The sequence below is a fragment of the Phalacrocorax aristotelis genome, chromosome 8 (genome assembly GCF_949628215.1).
Source record: "Phalacrocorax aristotelis chromosome 8, bGulAri2.1, whole genome shotgun sequence".
In the NCBI taxonomy this organism is placed as follows: Eukaryota; Metazoa; Chordata; class Aves; order Suliformes; family Phalacrocoracidae; genus Phalacrocorax; species Phalacrocorax aristotelis.
In genome coordinates this window covers 28,845,601-28,857,612 of record NC_134283.1, presented here as the reverse complement: position 1 = coordinate 28,857,612, position 12,012 = coordinate 28,845,601, and the positions used below count along the sequence as shown (strand labels likewise).

Below are 12,012 nucleotides of genomic sequence, written 5' to 3'. Positions count from 1 at the left end.
AGGGTTAAGTGCTAATATCATTCACTTGCTGCTGTTGGCTATGTGGTAGAATATTGTGATTGTTACGATCTGTCAAGGAGAAGTGATTCATAAACTTTGCTGAGCGCTACTCAAATGCACAGCTGGTGGGAATAAAAAATGGACAGCTATTTATGGCAGTAAATTCCAACAGGAAATGTCTGACTTTAAACATACATGAAAAATAAATAGAAAGGCCTAATGAGGAGAGGAACATGCATCCCTTTACATTGTGAAGCACAGAACACAAATTAGTTACTGATATTTCCCTTATATTTGTATGTTTTAGGGGCTAAGAGTAATCTCTGAAACACAACTGTTACTATGACTAAACTAATTCTCATGTTAACTAATGAAGGTACCCTCCCTGCTCAACAAAAAGAATGAAGCAAGCTGGGCTTGGTGTCTTAATTTAATACCCTCTCGATGTAAACTATGCAGCAAAGGGACAAAAGAAAGGGGAGATCAAAGAAGATTTGGATATCTAATTTTTGGTTTGCTGCAAATAGGAGGGACGCACAGTTAGTTCATCAAGGAACTGAAGTCACGAACATCCCTATACATGCCCACCAGGACTGATAATCTCAGTGACCCACTGGCAAAGATTTTGTGGGGAACAGCAGGTATAGGTGACTGACTCACAGATTTAACGTGATTCCTCCCCCCGCCCTGTTCTTTTGTTCCAAATCATTGAGCAAGCTGAGATAGAGTTAAAAATCCACACCCCCATATATATCAAGAACAAAATATACATCTGAGAATTTTTTTACTTTGTCCAAAATGCTACCAACAGAGAATGCAAGAAGGCGGCAACAGTGCTGCGAGCATTTCTGCAGGCACTGCATCTATCAGGGCTGCTGCTCCCCACCAAAGCAATCTTTTTGCAAATTTAAGCTCTTAGCACCACGATTGATAATGTTCACTTTCAAAGACAATTTCAAAAGGCAAGAATGTGCATGTCTCATTTATAGATATGCTGAACAGTAGTAAGAACAAATGTTTGTCATGGTGGTAATGAGAGGCACAATTTCTATGCTATATGCAGTCTATTTTTAAAAATCTACACTTTTCAGTATTTACATGCTTCTTTGTATGCATGAGTAGTTGTGTACGTGTTTGACAGAGAAGGAAAAAAGGAAATGAATCTCTCTTTTTCATATAGGATCCAAAATGGAGATTAATTCCTGAAAATCTAAAGCTTCATTTTGGATATTGAATATATATTTAAATGTGTCTGTCGGAGCTCTGTTCTCCACCCTCATCTGTTTCAATCTAGTTAATGAAATAATGTTTTATATAATAAATAACAGGGAAATTAAGCCAAGGAGTTAACAGTAAGCATTAAACAATGAACATTGCAATTCTTGCAAAACACATAGCTTAGAGGTGTTTGCAAAAGAATAGATACATTATATTTGATCTTTAAAAATGAAGCAGAACCCTAAGGTGTTTGGGAAAGGTGGTCACTCCCATTTTGTACCTGCTGGTTGAAGGCCCTGTGATTCTGCCATGGCTGCTGTAAGGAAGAACTGAACTGTCTACTAAGGTTCAAGATAGCTAGGAAAAGGAAGAAAAGAGGAGGCAAGAATAAAGAAAAATCAAAAACAGTGCAGAAAGGCAAAAATTAGAAGAGATGGAGTAAAGTATGAAGTCCTTTATCAGAAAAAGGACTAGCAACAGGCACGGCATGTTTCTGACATGCGGCCCAGAGAGCTCAGCAGTGAAAATCAGTTTAGACTTACACATGAAAAGGCAAATAAGGAGCAGCACCTCTCAGCACACTAAAACATACTCCAAAGGTGACACTGACAGTAGACCCAAAGCAGAGGTAATTGCAAGCTCATCTTTGCACAAATATCTATAAGAGTGCAGCTTTCCAGCTTGTTTTGATAAAGTCCAAACTTTATCAGACTGCTGCCAAAAGAGGCAGTTTGCTCCCAGCCCCTCCCCCACACCCTCTTTCCTTTCTGTTGGCAAGTGATACTGCCAGCATGCTTTGAGTCAAAGCAGCCTGAAACTGAAACTAAATCTTGCTATCTGGACTGGCATAGTTGTCAGTCAGACCATTTTGATGAACCAACTAACTGGACGCTTTCTAGAGCTGGCACAAAGGAGAGGAGAGCGGCAGCAGCGTGAAGCCAGAGGCCAGAGGAAACAGGGTTGAGGCTTTTGCAAGAAGCACAGCCTTCGGCTGGTGGTAACCGATGATGAAAATGTACCCCAAGGTATGGATCAGCAACGGGATTCCCTGGCCAACAGCTGATTAACATTGGATTGCTACCAAACTCCACCCGCTCCTGCACCATGCTTAATATTTGTGCAACTGTGTGGGAAATTGGTGCCAGGAGCTACCAGCTTGTGAATGAAGCACTGATTTTTTTTCCCTGGGGGTGAGATTAATTTTCCTATCATCTACATGGCTCAGCCCTTTCTTGGGAGTACTGGTGATGATACAAGGTGGCGATGGCGACAGGAACACACAGCCCACGGGCAAGCGCAGGCACTGACCTCAGCAGCAGAGATGCAGCTCCCTGAGCTGCTGTCAAACCACATCCTGATGCCCTGCCAAAGCCAGAAGAGAGTCAGAAATTCTCAAGCCACATGCAGGAGCTTAGAAAAAATACATAGCATAGGAGATCATATATAACTAATTGCATGTACTGTTATTTCACTTGCTCTATTAAGTTCTATTTACAGAAGACCTAGGCTTTTCAGTAAAACATTAACAAGAAAAGAGTTTTCTCCAGCCCTCCAAAAATAATTCTAAGTTATCTTAATCACAGTTTTAGGGAGGGGAAAGAAGAAAATAATATTCTAATAAACATTATAGTAAATACATTTAACACATTTTGAAGGATTAACATTTTGCCAGTGGTCTTATGACTGAAGTACATATATTCATTAACTCCATTGACTTAAGGCATTTGTACAAGCAGACAAAAATCTTCTGGCATGATGGTGTATTCAGACACTTGCATGTGTGTGCACACTCAGTGTGTTCTATAGTTTTACTAATTCCTGAGTAGTTTAGTTTGCTAAAAAGGGTCATATTTTAATTCCGAATTAATATTAGAGATTACTTCACTGTGTAGATGAGGCCCTATTTAATAATAGGATATTGATAATTAAAATTTATGGCATCTGTAAAGTACCTATTTTAGTAGTAAAAGGGTTGGATAATAATGTGTGCTTTTGTAAGACACTAAACTAAGACTGAAATAACCTTTATACATGAGCCCTTTCACAGCTGGCTACAGCACTCTCTTTAAGTCATCGTAAAAACTCTCTGAACTTTACCAAAAACGATCTTTGGACAATATTGTGCTGCACTTTAACAGGAGACACACGCAGGCTGCATTTACAGGTATAATACCATGAAGCTGTATATCAAGTTTACGAAAACGAGGGACGTTAAAAACATTAATGCATTTCAAGAAAAGGTGTCAGTCTCCCGTAGAAGTGACATCAGTCAGCTCTTTCCTAGTTGGGCAGGGAAGCTCAGCTCTGCATGTTCAGCTCTGGCTGCTCATAGCAATCAGCTCAGTTTGAGCCGAGAACAGAACTGACTTGTGCTGCCAAACGAAGGCATTATTTTGCCCATAAGTCTCAGCACCAGTGAATAATCAACAGAAAAGGCTTTTGATTTTGTATATATATATATGAAGGCATCATCATTACCGAGACACTCGGAAAAGGAGGCTTTTTAGAAACGGCTGGAGCTGAGGTGTGCTGCAAGGCAGCACCTACAGAGGCTTCTCAACCACACTGATTAACCTGAACACACCTTCGTGCTGCGGTACCACAGCTCCTGGTCAGGTAGGAGCATGGGTGGAGCAGGATGGCAAGGAACTATGCAGACCTACCCTTTGAATTGGGTTTGTATTTCTCCATGCTGAGGGAAATAGTGTAAGGGTTGCACTAATAAATAAACTGGGGATATATCCAATAAAACAAAGGAATAAAGGTGTTCCAGCTCTCCACATAAAAGCTCATGTTCTTCGTTTTAGATAATGTACACGTACTCTCCTGTAGCTCAGGTCTAATGTTTTTTCTGTCTTTTACTATAAATTAAAAATTAGGGTGGCTAAATTTCTCTGAACAAAATACTGAACAGACTGTAATCTCTTCTTTTTATGTAAGCATAATGGACATAAGTGAGAACACAGTATGATTCCTAGTATTATCTATCTTAATTCTTCTGTGGGCTGGCCATTGGTTTGGCGTGTTACACCACACAATCCCACATCTTGTTCTGGCCCCCTGATTCGACAGCTCTGCAATGTTGTTTCCTAACTGGAAGTATTCTAGTAAGACTTGATAACCTACAGATCATATATACTAAGTGGCTGGTCAGAAATATCTGCACACGTTTCAAATTAGTGTAGCTCTTCAAAACATAAGTGATTATGAAAGATTATATAAAGGGATTTCCATGTCCACAGTTTAATAGGTCTTAAGAAACCCACCTCACACCTTGCAGAACAGAATTTTATTGAAAATGGCATTAGGTTGAATAAATGCATCAGTTTACCTTTTGAAAGAAAAGAATAGCTTCCCCTTCTTTCTACTTCCCTTCTAATGGCTGACTTCCACAATGCACAATGTAAATACTGTTTGGATTTCCATACCTTAATGTCTTCCCTCAGTTTTAAACTTTCCATTACGTCTGCAGAAACAACCTCTGCCCTGCACTTGAATTAAATTAGAATTACTTTTGAGGGAGAAAAACAAGAACCTTTCTTACAAGTTTCCATAAGACCTTAAATTGTCCTAGCAACAATGTCAGAGCATTTGCTGTCAATGGACAGACATCAGATAGATTAAAAATCACAGAAGTTGAACTGAAAACAAAATGTTTTCATAAATTACACTTCCAAAATTTAGCTTCAGATGCCTTTTTTCCCCTGAGATGATTCTAGGGAAAAAATGAGTTGCACTTAGCCAATCTGAGATTTTATCTAATGTATGACCTTATTTCTTTCCAAAAGTAAATCTGTTACACATCTGCAATAACAGCATATATTGATGATAAAAAGTAGCCTCAGTGGTTAATAATAATTTAAGACCAAGCAATAGAGGTGTTTTAAAAAACTGTGTCCGCTGACAACACTGAAACTAATTGTGTTCCTTTGTATACTTTTGTTTGGATCTAGCTTATTCCAAAACATTTCAAAAATTTTGAAACACAGCAAAACCAGAAAAACATTAGTTTCTACCTGCAAAATGTTCCCCAAAAAACACAGGAAAATCTCTTAGAAGTTTCTTACTGCAAATTTGATCTTACAGAAAATCAGCACTGCTTCTTACAGCCTGGATCCTATCCCCGCTATATGGGCACAGAAACATTTCTAGTATGCAATTGGTGTGATATATTGGGGTTTTTTACTTCAAAAAAAATTCTAATCATATGGGTGAACTTCCATGCTCTATGTGAAAGCATGTAGTTGTTCTGTAAAGAAAACCGATCATATACTATATATGTTTTCAGAACATGGTTACGGTGTGCAATGAATGCTCTGTTTGAAATGCTTCATAATAGCATTTTTGCACATCTTTTTGCAAAAATTTCTTAAAACATGGTGCAGTTTGAGCAGTGCAGCATGACTGACCGTTTAAAAAACATCAAAAAAGAAAACCCAAAAGAAACAAACCGAAAAAACCAAACCCGAAACCAACACCACCCCCACCCCAACCAACCCACACCTCAATCTTACCCACTGCTGTCTCTACAAATTGTGACAGATTCTGCAAGAAACCTGGGACTTGTGCACATTAGAAATTCCTTCCTGCAGGGTTAGCAGGTGCAGGCTATGTCAAATAAATTTATTGCAATCTGTGCTAATAACAAAAATTATAGAAAACCTAGATGAAAGTGCTCCGCATCCAGCTAATTTGAAGCTACCTTACGAGACAATAACAAGCTTCTAACAGTTTTTCCCTTTTTTAAAATACACTAATTATGCTTAATGTTCCCTGTCGCATTAGCTTTCATGGTAATTATATTTCAAAACTTTTGCAATTAGGGTACAGTTAATATTGTGGAATATTGCAATTATTTTTCATTGTGACACCTCCATTGAAAACTGGTGGCATAATGATCACGTTGTTCAACTAAATCAGAACTGTAGAAATATGGCAAATGAACCAATTATACATTATTATTTCTAATTACAGATAATGCCCTTTTCCTTGCTTTTGTCCAGAAGAATTTCTCAAATACCCAGACTCTTCCTAATTAAAAAAGTAACCAATTTCTCCACGTTCACTTTTTTTCATACATATACTATTATGTATCTAGTATGTTTATATATACTGCACATTATATATTTGTACCACATGTGAGCGTGGGCATGTGTGTATAGGTACATCAATATATACCGATATAATTTACAATTGATACAGGTTCAGTCAATGCTAGCTTAGCTATAAATGTAAACACCACTATGCTGTACTCACTCTATGTAAGGATTTTACTCACTGATCGATCCTCGGAGGTAACTTCAAATGTATTACAAATGCACTCTACACCTGTTCTAATTCTGTCCCACATTGCCCCAAACAACATTTCCTTATTTCTGGTCAACCTTCCTCTTTAATAAACTCAAGGTCTTTGGCTCTCTTTCCTTAAGCCTTCAGTTCTTTCCATCATTAGACCTAAATATCAAAACCCCCAAATTTACAGCCCTGATTTACTGATGCTGAATAAGCTCAAGTACTTGATAAATGGCAACAGCAGAAATTTCTAAGAACTAATGTATATAATTGTTAAAATCTGATGTTCACTCCTGGATTTTGAAGAGGCTGTTTGTAATTAAGCCATTCTATAATCTCGTAAGACAGAACACTATTGCACAAAAGTACACTCAGAAACACAGCGGAGTTGTTGGAAAGGAACTGCTGAAACAAAACAGCCAGACAGGTAACAGGAGACGTTCCAAGCATTTTCAATACTTCAGCAATTCTGAGAGTAATTATCATTTACCAACGTTTACATTCTTCACGTGGAATTTTAATCAAAGCTCGCTTAATTAAGTTTTCATTTAAATTACAATAAACCAGTGATAAATAAATCAACGATCAAATCACTGACTTCAAACAGAGAAGACATTTACCAAAAACACTGGCTTGCCAAATCCCGCCATCTGTACATGTCCCAGCTACCAGCCTAATGAATTTCAAGGTTATATTACCAAGTGTAAGATATAATTTCTAGCCAACATCAGACAACAGAAATAAGACATGTATAAGATGTCACACTATTTCTGGCATGAAAAAGATCTGGGAACAAGTTTACATGACTCCTTAATCCCCTCAATAAAGAACAATATAACTCCTCAAAAGAGTATTTCAGACAGAAATCTGAAAATTGCAAATATCAGCTTATTCAATATTGTGGAGTAAGGCTTTTTAAGAGTAAATCCTCTTTTGGTAACCTGGACAATGAGCACATTTTCAAAATGAACTATAATTCTGTCTCCTCTGACCGTCTGAAACTCTAAAAGCTGATTTGAGTGATTAAATGACAGCTGGACATCCTGAGAAATCTGGCACAGAATATAATTTTTAAAAATGCCTCAAAGTCCTGCCATCACTAATGTCTCAGTCATTACGCACCTTTACATCATTTCTTGGCTTGTATTAAATTTTTTTTTTTTTAAAGTTTACATGACTCTGTTTTTCTAGACATAGTATTTTTCATGAAATTTAAAACTTAGACATACGGTGCCTACCATCTGCTGAGCACTGACAAAATACAGGACAAGTAAACTGATCAGTAGATCCTGTTTCTCCCACTCCAGGTAACATCACCTAAGTACATATATATGTATATATGGGAAGGAGAGCGTGACTCACAGCGATTATATGCATGTATAGATGCATGCTCGGTCTGAAAATCACCTATAAACTACTTAGGTCTCCAGGCTGGATATGGGCAATAACCAAACACAAATAGCAATATAATTATCTTAAATAATATCTGCTGAAATATTACTAATGGCAAAATATTATAACAGCCTTGCAATAGTTTCACAATGGGGTTATAATTAGTGGTTAGTGGTTTAAAAAGAGAGATTGAATTATTTTCCCCATTAAAAAAATAGTAATTATTCAAAATAGGGGTTTTTTCCTAAAATAATGGCCACATGTAAGATCAGTGCTATGAAGTCCATCATATTTGAGAGTAAACTCATCTTCAGAGACTCCTCAAACATATTCTTAACAGGCAAATACAACAGTGAGAACATTTTAACACAATAACTGTTCTACGGGACACAAAATTTTTTGTTTTCTGTGGAATAATTCTGTCAAATTCTTTCAAAATGTCTGTCACATTACAGATAAAAGTTTTAAGGTAATGATCACCATAAAAGGTAAGGGCTGGAAGATTTTGAAGATTTATGAAATAAAGACAATACTTATGTGTACTTATTTAATTGCTAGTTCAGCCCCTGCATATGTATCATGTCTATTGGAACAATCTGGAGCAGTGAAGCAGGTATGCATAGGTGTTAATTACCCTGTTCTTCATAATGATCATTTTTTCCATTGGACAATAACATTGGCTTTACTGACAGCTGTCAGAATATTCCATTAAGATCTCCAGAGGGCACAAAATGTACAGTTCATCATGTGACACACTGGGTAAATTGATATTTGAGCATAGTGATGGCCATCCAAATTATGTGAGTGAATTTCACTTGTGTATTCCATTACTTTCACAGAAGAAACCTGAATATTCCAAGTTCAATTAGTAATCCACTGCTATTTTAATTTGCTTCATTAAACAACTTTCAAAATTTTTTTTTTAAATCAGAAGTGTGTTGTGAGTTGATAGGCAATGTTATTTCCTGAAATCTTTACTATGCTGTTTTAATTCTATGCAAATTCTTGATGAATTGATTAGTCCAATAATGCCTATGTGAGGCATAACTATTCTCTGTAATGATATAGCAAAGCTATATATTGCTCTGAGCCACTGATATTTAAGTACTCCCAAAGTAAGTACCAATTGGTTTTTTGGAGCTCTTCCAGTACTCAAAAAAGCAGCCTAACTTTACTATAATTGAAAGCAACAGCATTATATTTCTTTTACTTGTCTAATCTTTGTGAACATTCAACTTTTTTTTTTTCCTGGTAATTAAATTTTCATCAATATTGAATCCCAAATGTCTCATGAAAAGGATTCAACAAAGATAAATGGAAGTGCAGGACCCTCATGTTTGATTCTAAATTCAAAAACTTCTTCACAGCACTGCCTTGATGTCTTGACTAAATATATAACATCTGCAGTGGACCAGCCAATACATCACTATATTGTTAGAGTATATTAGTATACACTAAAATACTATTTTAAGCTTGATTATCCACTCTTTTTTGAATCCTTTAAGCAAGCTTTTAACACTTTCTCCTAATGAAACATGGCCTAAAAATTTCTGCAAAAATCCCAAGGTTTACATCAAGACAGCATAAAAACTATCAATATTCAGATATGGATCACTTGTAAATGAAAATACAGCTGTAAAGCACATTCTATTGTTGGTTTATATCTTGTAGTTGTGAAACAGAGATTGGCACATGGAAAAGTGCTGAAAGTAGCACTAGGCATTGAGTTAGTGGCTCAAACAAGATTTAAGAACAAATAAAAGCAGGAAAAGTTTCATTACAGGAATTTTGATGAATAGGGTACAAACACGAAATCATTTGAGAGCCTTTTACCATCATCTAATAACAAAGATTAATAAAAAGCAGCTGGGAAAACACTAAGAAAATACGTTAACTTTGATTTTGTGAAGCCTGTTAGAGCAGGCGGATTTGTGCCACAAGTTGTACCATGTTTGCGCAATTTGCTGTATGTCTGCTCTAAACATTCTCCATTGCTGTGGATTTTACTCATGGAGATATCTAGCAACATTCACATATTGTTATTATACTATTAAATTAACAATGTTTCCTACCTTCAACAGATTTCAAAAATGCAAACTGAAGGTGGAAAAAGCATAAAGTCTTACAAAAATATGTACATTTCATACAGAACTCGGCAATTTTTATAGGAACATGGTGGGCTGGTGAATCCTGCTTTCATGCTTGGGTTGCTTTGGGAAGTACTAACTGCCTCTATGACATCTGCTCTGTGTTTGTTTGCTTTGCAGTGATATAAACTATTATCTGAAAAAAGGAACAGAAGTCTAACAGTAGCTCAGACTGAAGATTAATGGTGGGGAGATATGGAGAATTTTGGTGTTGGAAAACACATGGCGGGTGAGTTAGAACAACTACAAAGAGGAACGCTCTCTTTGTTCTTTTCTGTTATTTATTAATTTATTTTTTAGTTTATTTCTCCGTTCTTTGATAACACTATGCTTAAACCAAAATCTGAAATTATATAATTTCACCACAGTTTTCTCAAACTGTTTAGATGTTTTCTCATAAAACCACCTGAGAGGATTTTCTGTGAACCAGAAATAATTAAACTGCAAAATTTTTGCACAGACTGAAACCTAATGGTGATTATTTCGGTAGATCCTATTAATATAAGTCAGCATGCTAAAGCATTAATTTCTTAAAAGAACCAACTGTAATGTACTTTTTTGTTAGTCAAAGGATCCTAACATATTGGTTATTAAAAAACAGTTCAAAATTAAGATTCCCAGAAAGATGACAAAGTATTCAATGTATATATTTAAACACCTAGTTAAAAAAAAAAAAAAGAAAAAAAGGCACACAAAAAAAGCCACCACCCACCAAAAACCCAACCCATAACCACATGCATCCTTCCCCCAAACCAAACAAAACCCAAACACCTAGAGAGGACAAACATCAAAGCAGCTATGCAGAAACTGAATTTGGGCCTGCAGACCACTTAGGATTTTGGGAATTTGAACTGAATCTGCCTATTCTATGGAGAAGATATTATTCTATAAACTAGCCTATACTATCCTATGAAGAAACCATTGAATGCAAAGGCTGCTGATCCAGCAGGACCCACCTGTACTTATTTCCCCAAAGAAATTTAAAAGTTAAATAATAAGAAGTTGCTATCATTTAAACTACACTTGAGTGAAGAGTTTAACTTCCATGTTATCCAGAAGAGTCAGCTATGCTGTTGGGGTTCTGGGTCTCAATGAGCAACCGCTGTAGCTCCCCAGAATAAAACTGCCATGATAAAGAGGTGTGAAACAGTACCAGTTGCTTTGTGACAGCAGGATTAATAGAAATTGTTCAAAAAAAGAGAAAATGAAGCAAGACTAAATAATTTGTGTTTCAGACATGATCTCAGAGGAACTGAAGAATGTGGAATCTTTCCAGCCGTCAAAAATAAAAAAGAAAAGAAAGAAAAGGAAAGATATTTAGAAGAACTGGTGTGTGCTTGGACATACAGGTGAAGAAATATGTTTTGTGGCCATCTATATACTTCTAGATGATGATTTCCAGTGATTTGTATTACCTAACTTTTTTCTGTAAATGATTTGGAAGAAACGGCTCTGCTAGCTGTGTAGATGGACTGGGCTTTAGTTGCTGACAGTACAGTTTTAAAAGTTTGCTTTCTAGTGAGTCTCTTGAGTCTTTTCCTCAGATTAGTTTTGTAAGTACAGTCCCTCACCAGCCTTTCTGCATTACCAGAACCACCAATTCTCAGTCTGTTCATACACATCCATCTCCACAGTCTCATCATCCTTTCAAGTCAGTCTCAAATCAGAAACTCAGTCTTGGAAATTCCTCCTTTTCTAAAGGTGGTCTGTTTTTCTCTGCATCCTCTTCTCCAGCTGCATAGAGCACTCACAAGTATGATTGACTGGCCTTACCACGTCTACTAAGTTAATGGATTTTAGAATAAATAGTTATTCTTTAACAGGTTTCTGCCTCGTGCCTGCTTCGCACCACAAGGAGACAAACTATTCATTAATACGTAATTAAATTTTTCTATGTTTTTAGCTGAAAAAGATAGGGGTGGAAGGGAGAAGAGATTTGCAAAATGCAGAAACATCTAATTAA

At 36.5% G+C, this 12,012-nt stretch overlaps 1 protein-coding gene across 2 annotated transcripts in view; it reads right to left on the bottom strand.

Moving 5' to 3' along the window:
• The window catches only part of TENM2 (teneurin transmembrane protein 2), a 632,063-nt gene that overhangs the window by 213,213 nt on the left and 406,838 nt on the right, over positions 1 to 12,012 (bottom strand). The gene's annotated exons all lie outside the window — the stretch shown is intronic.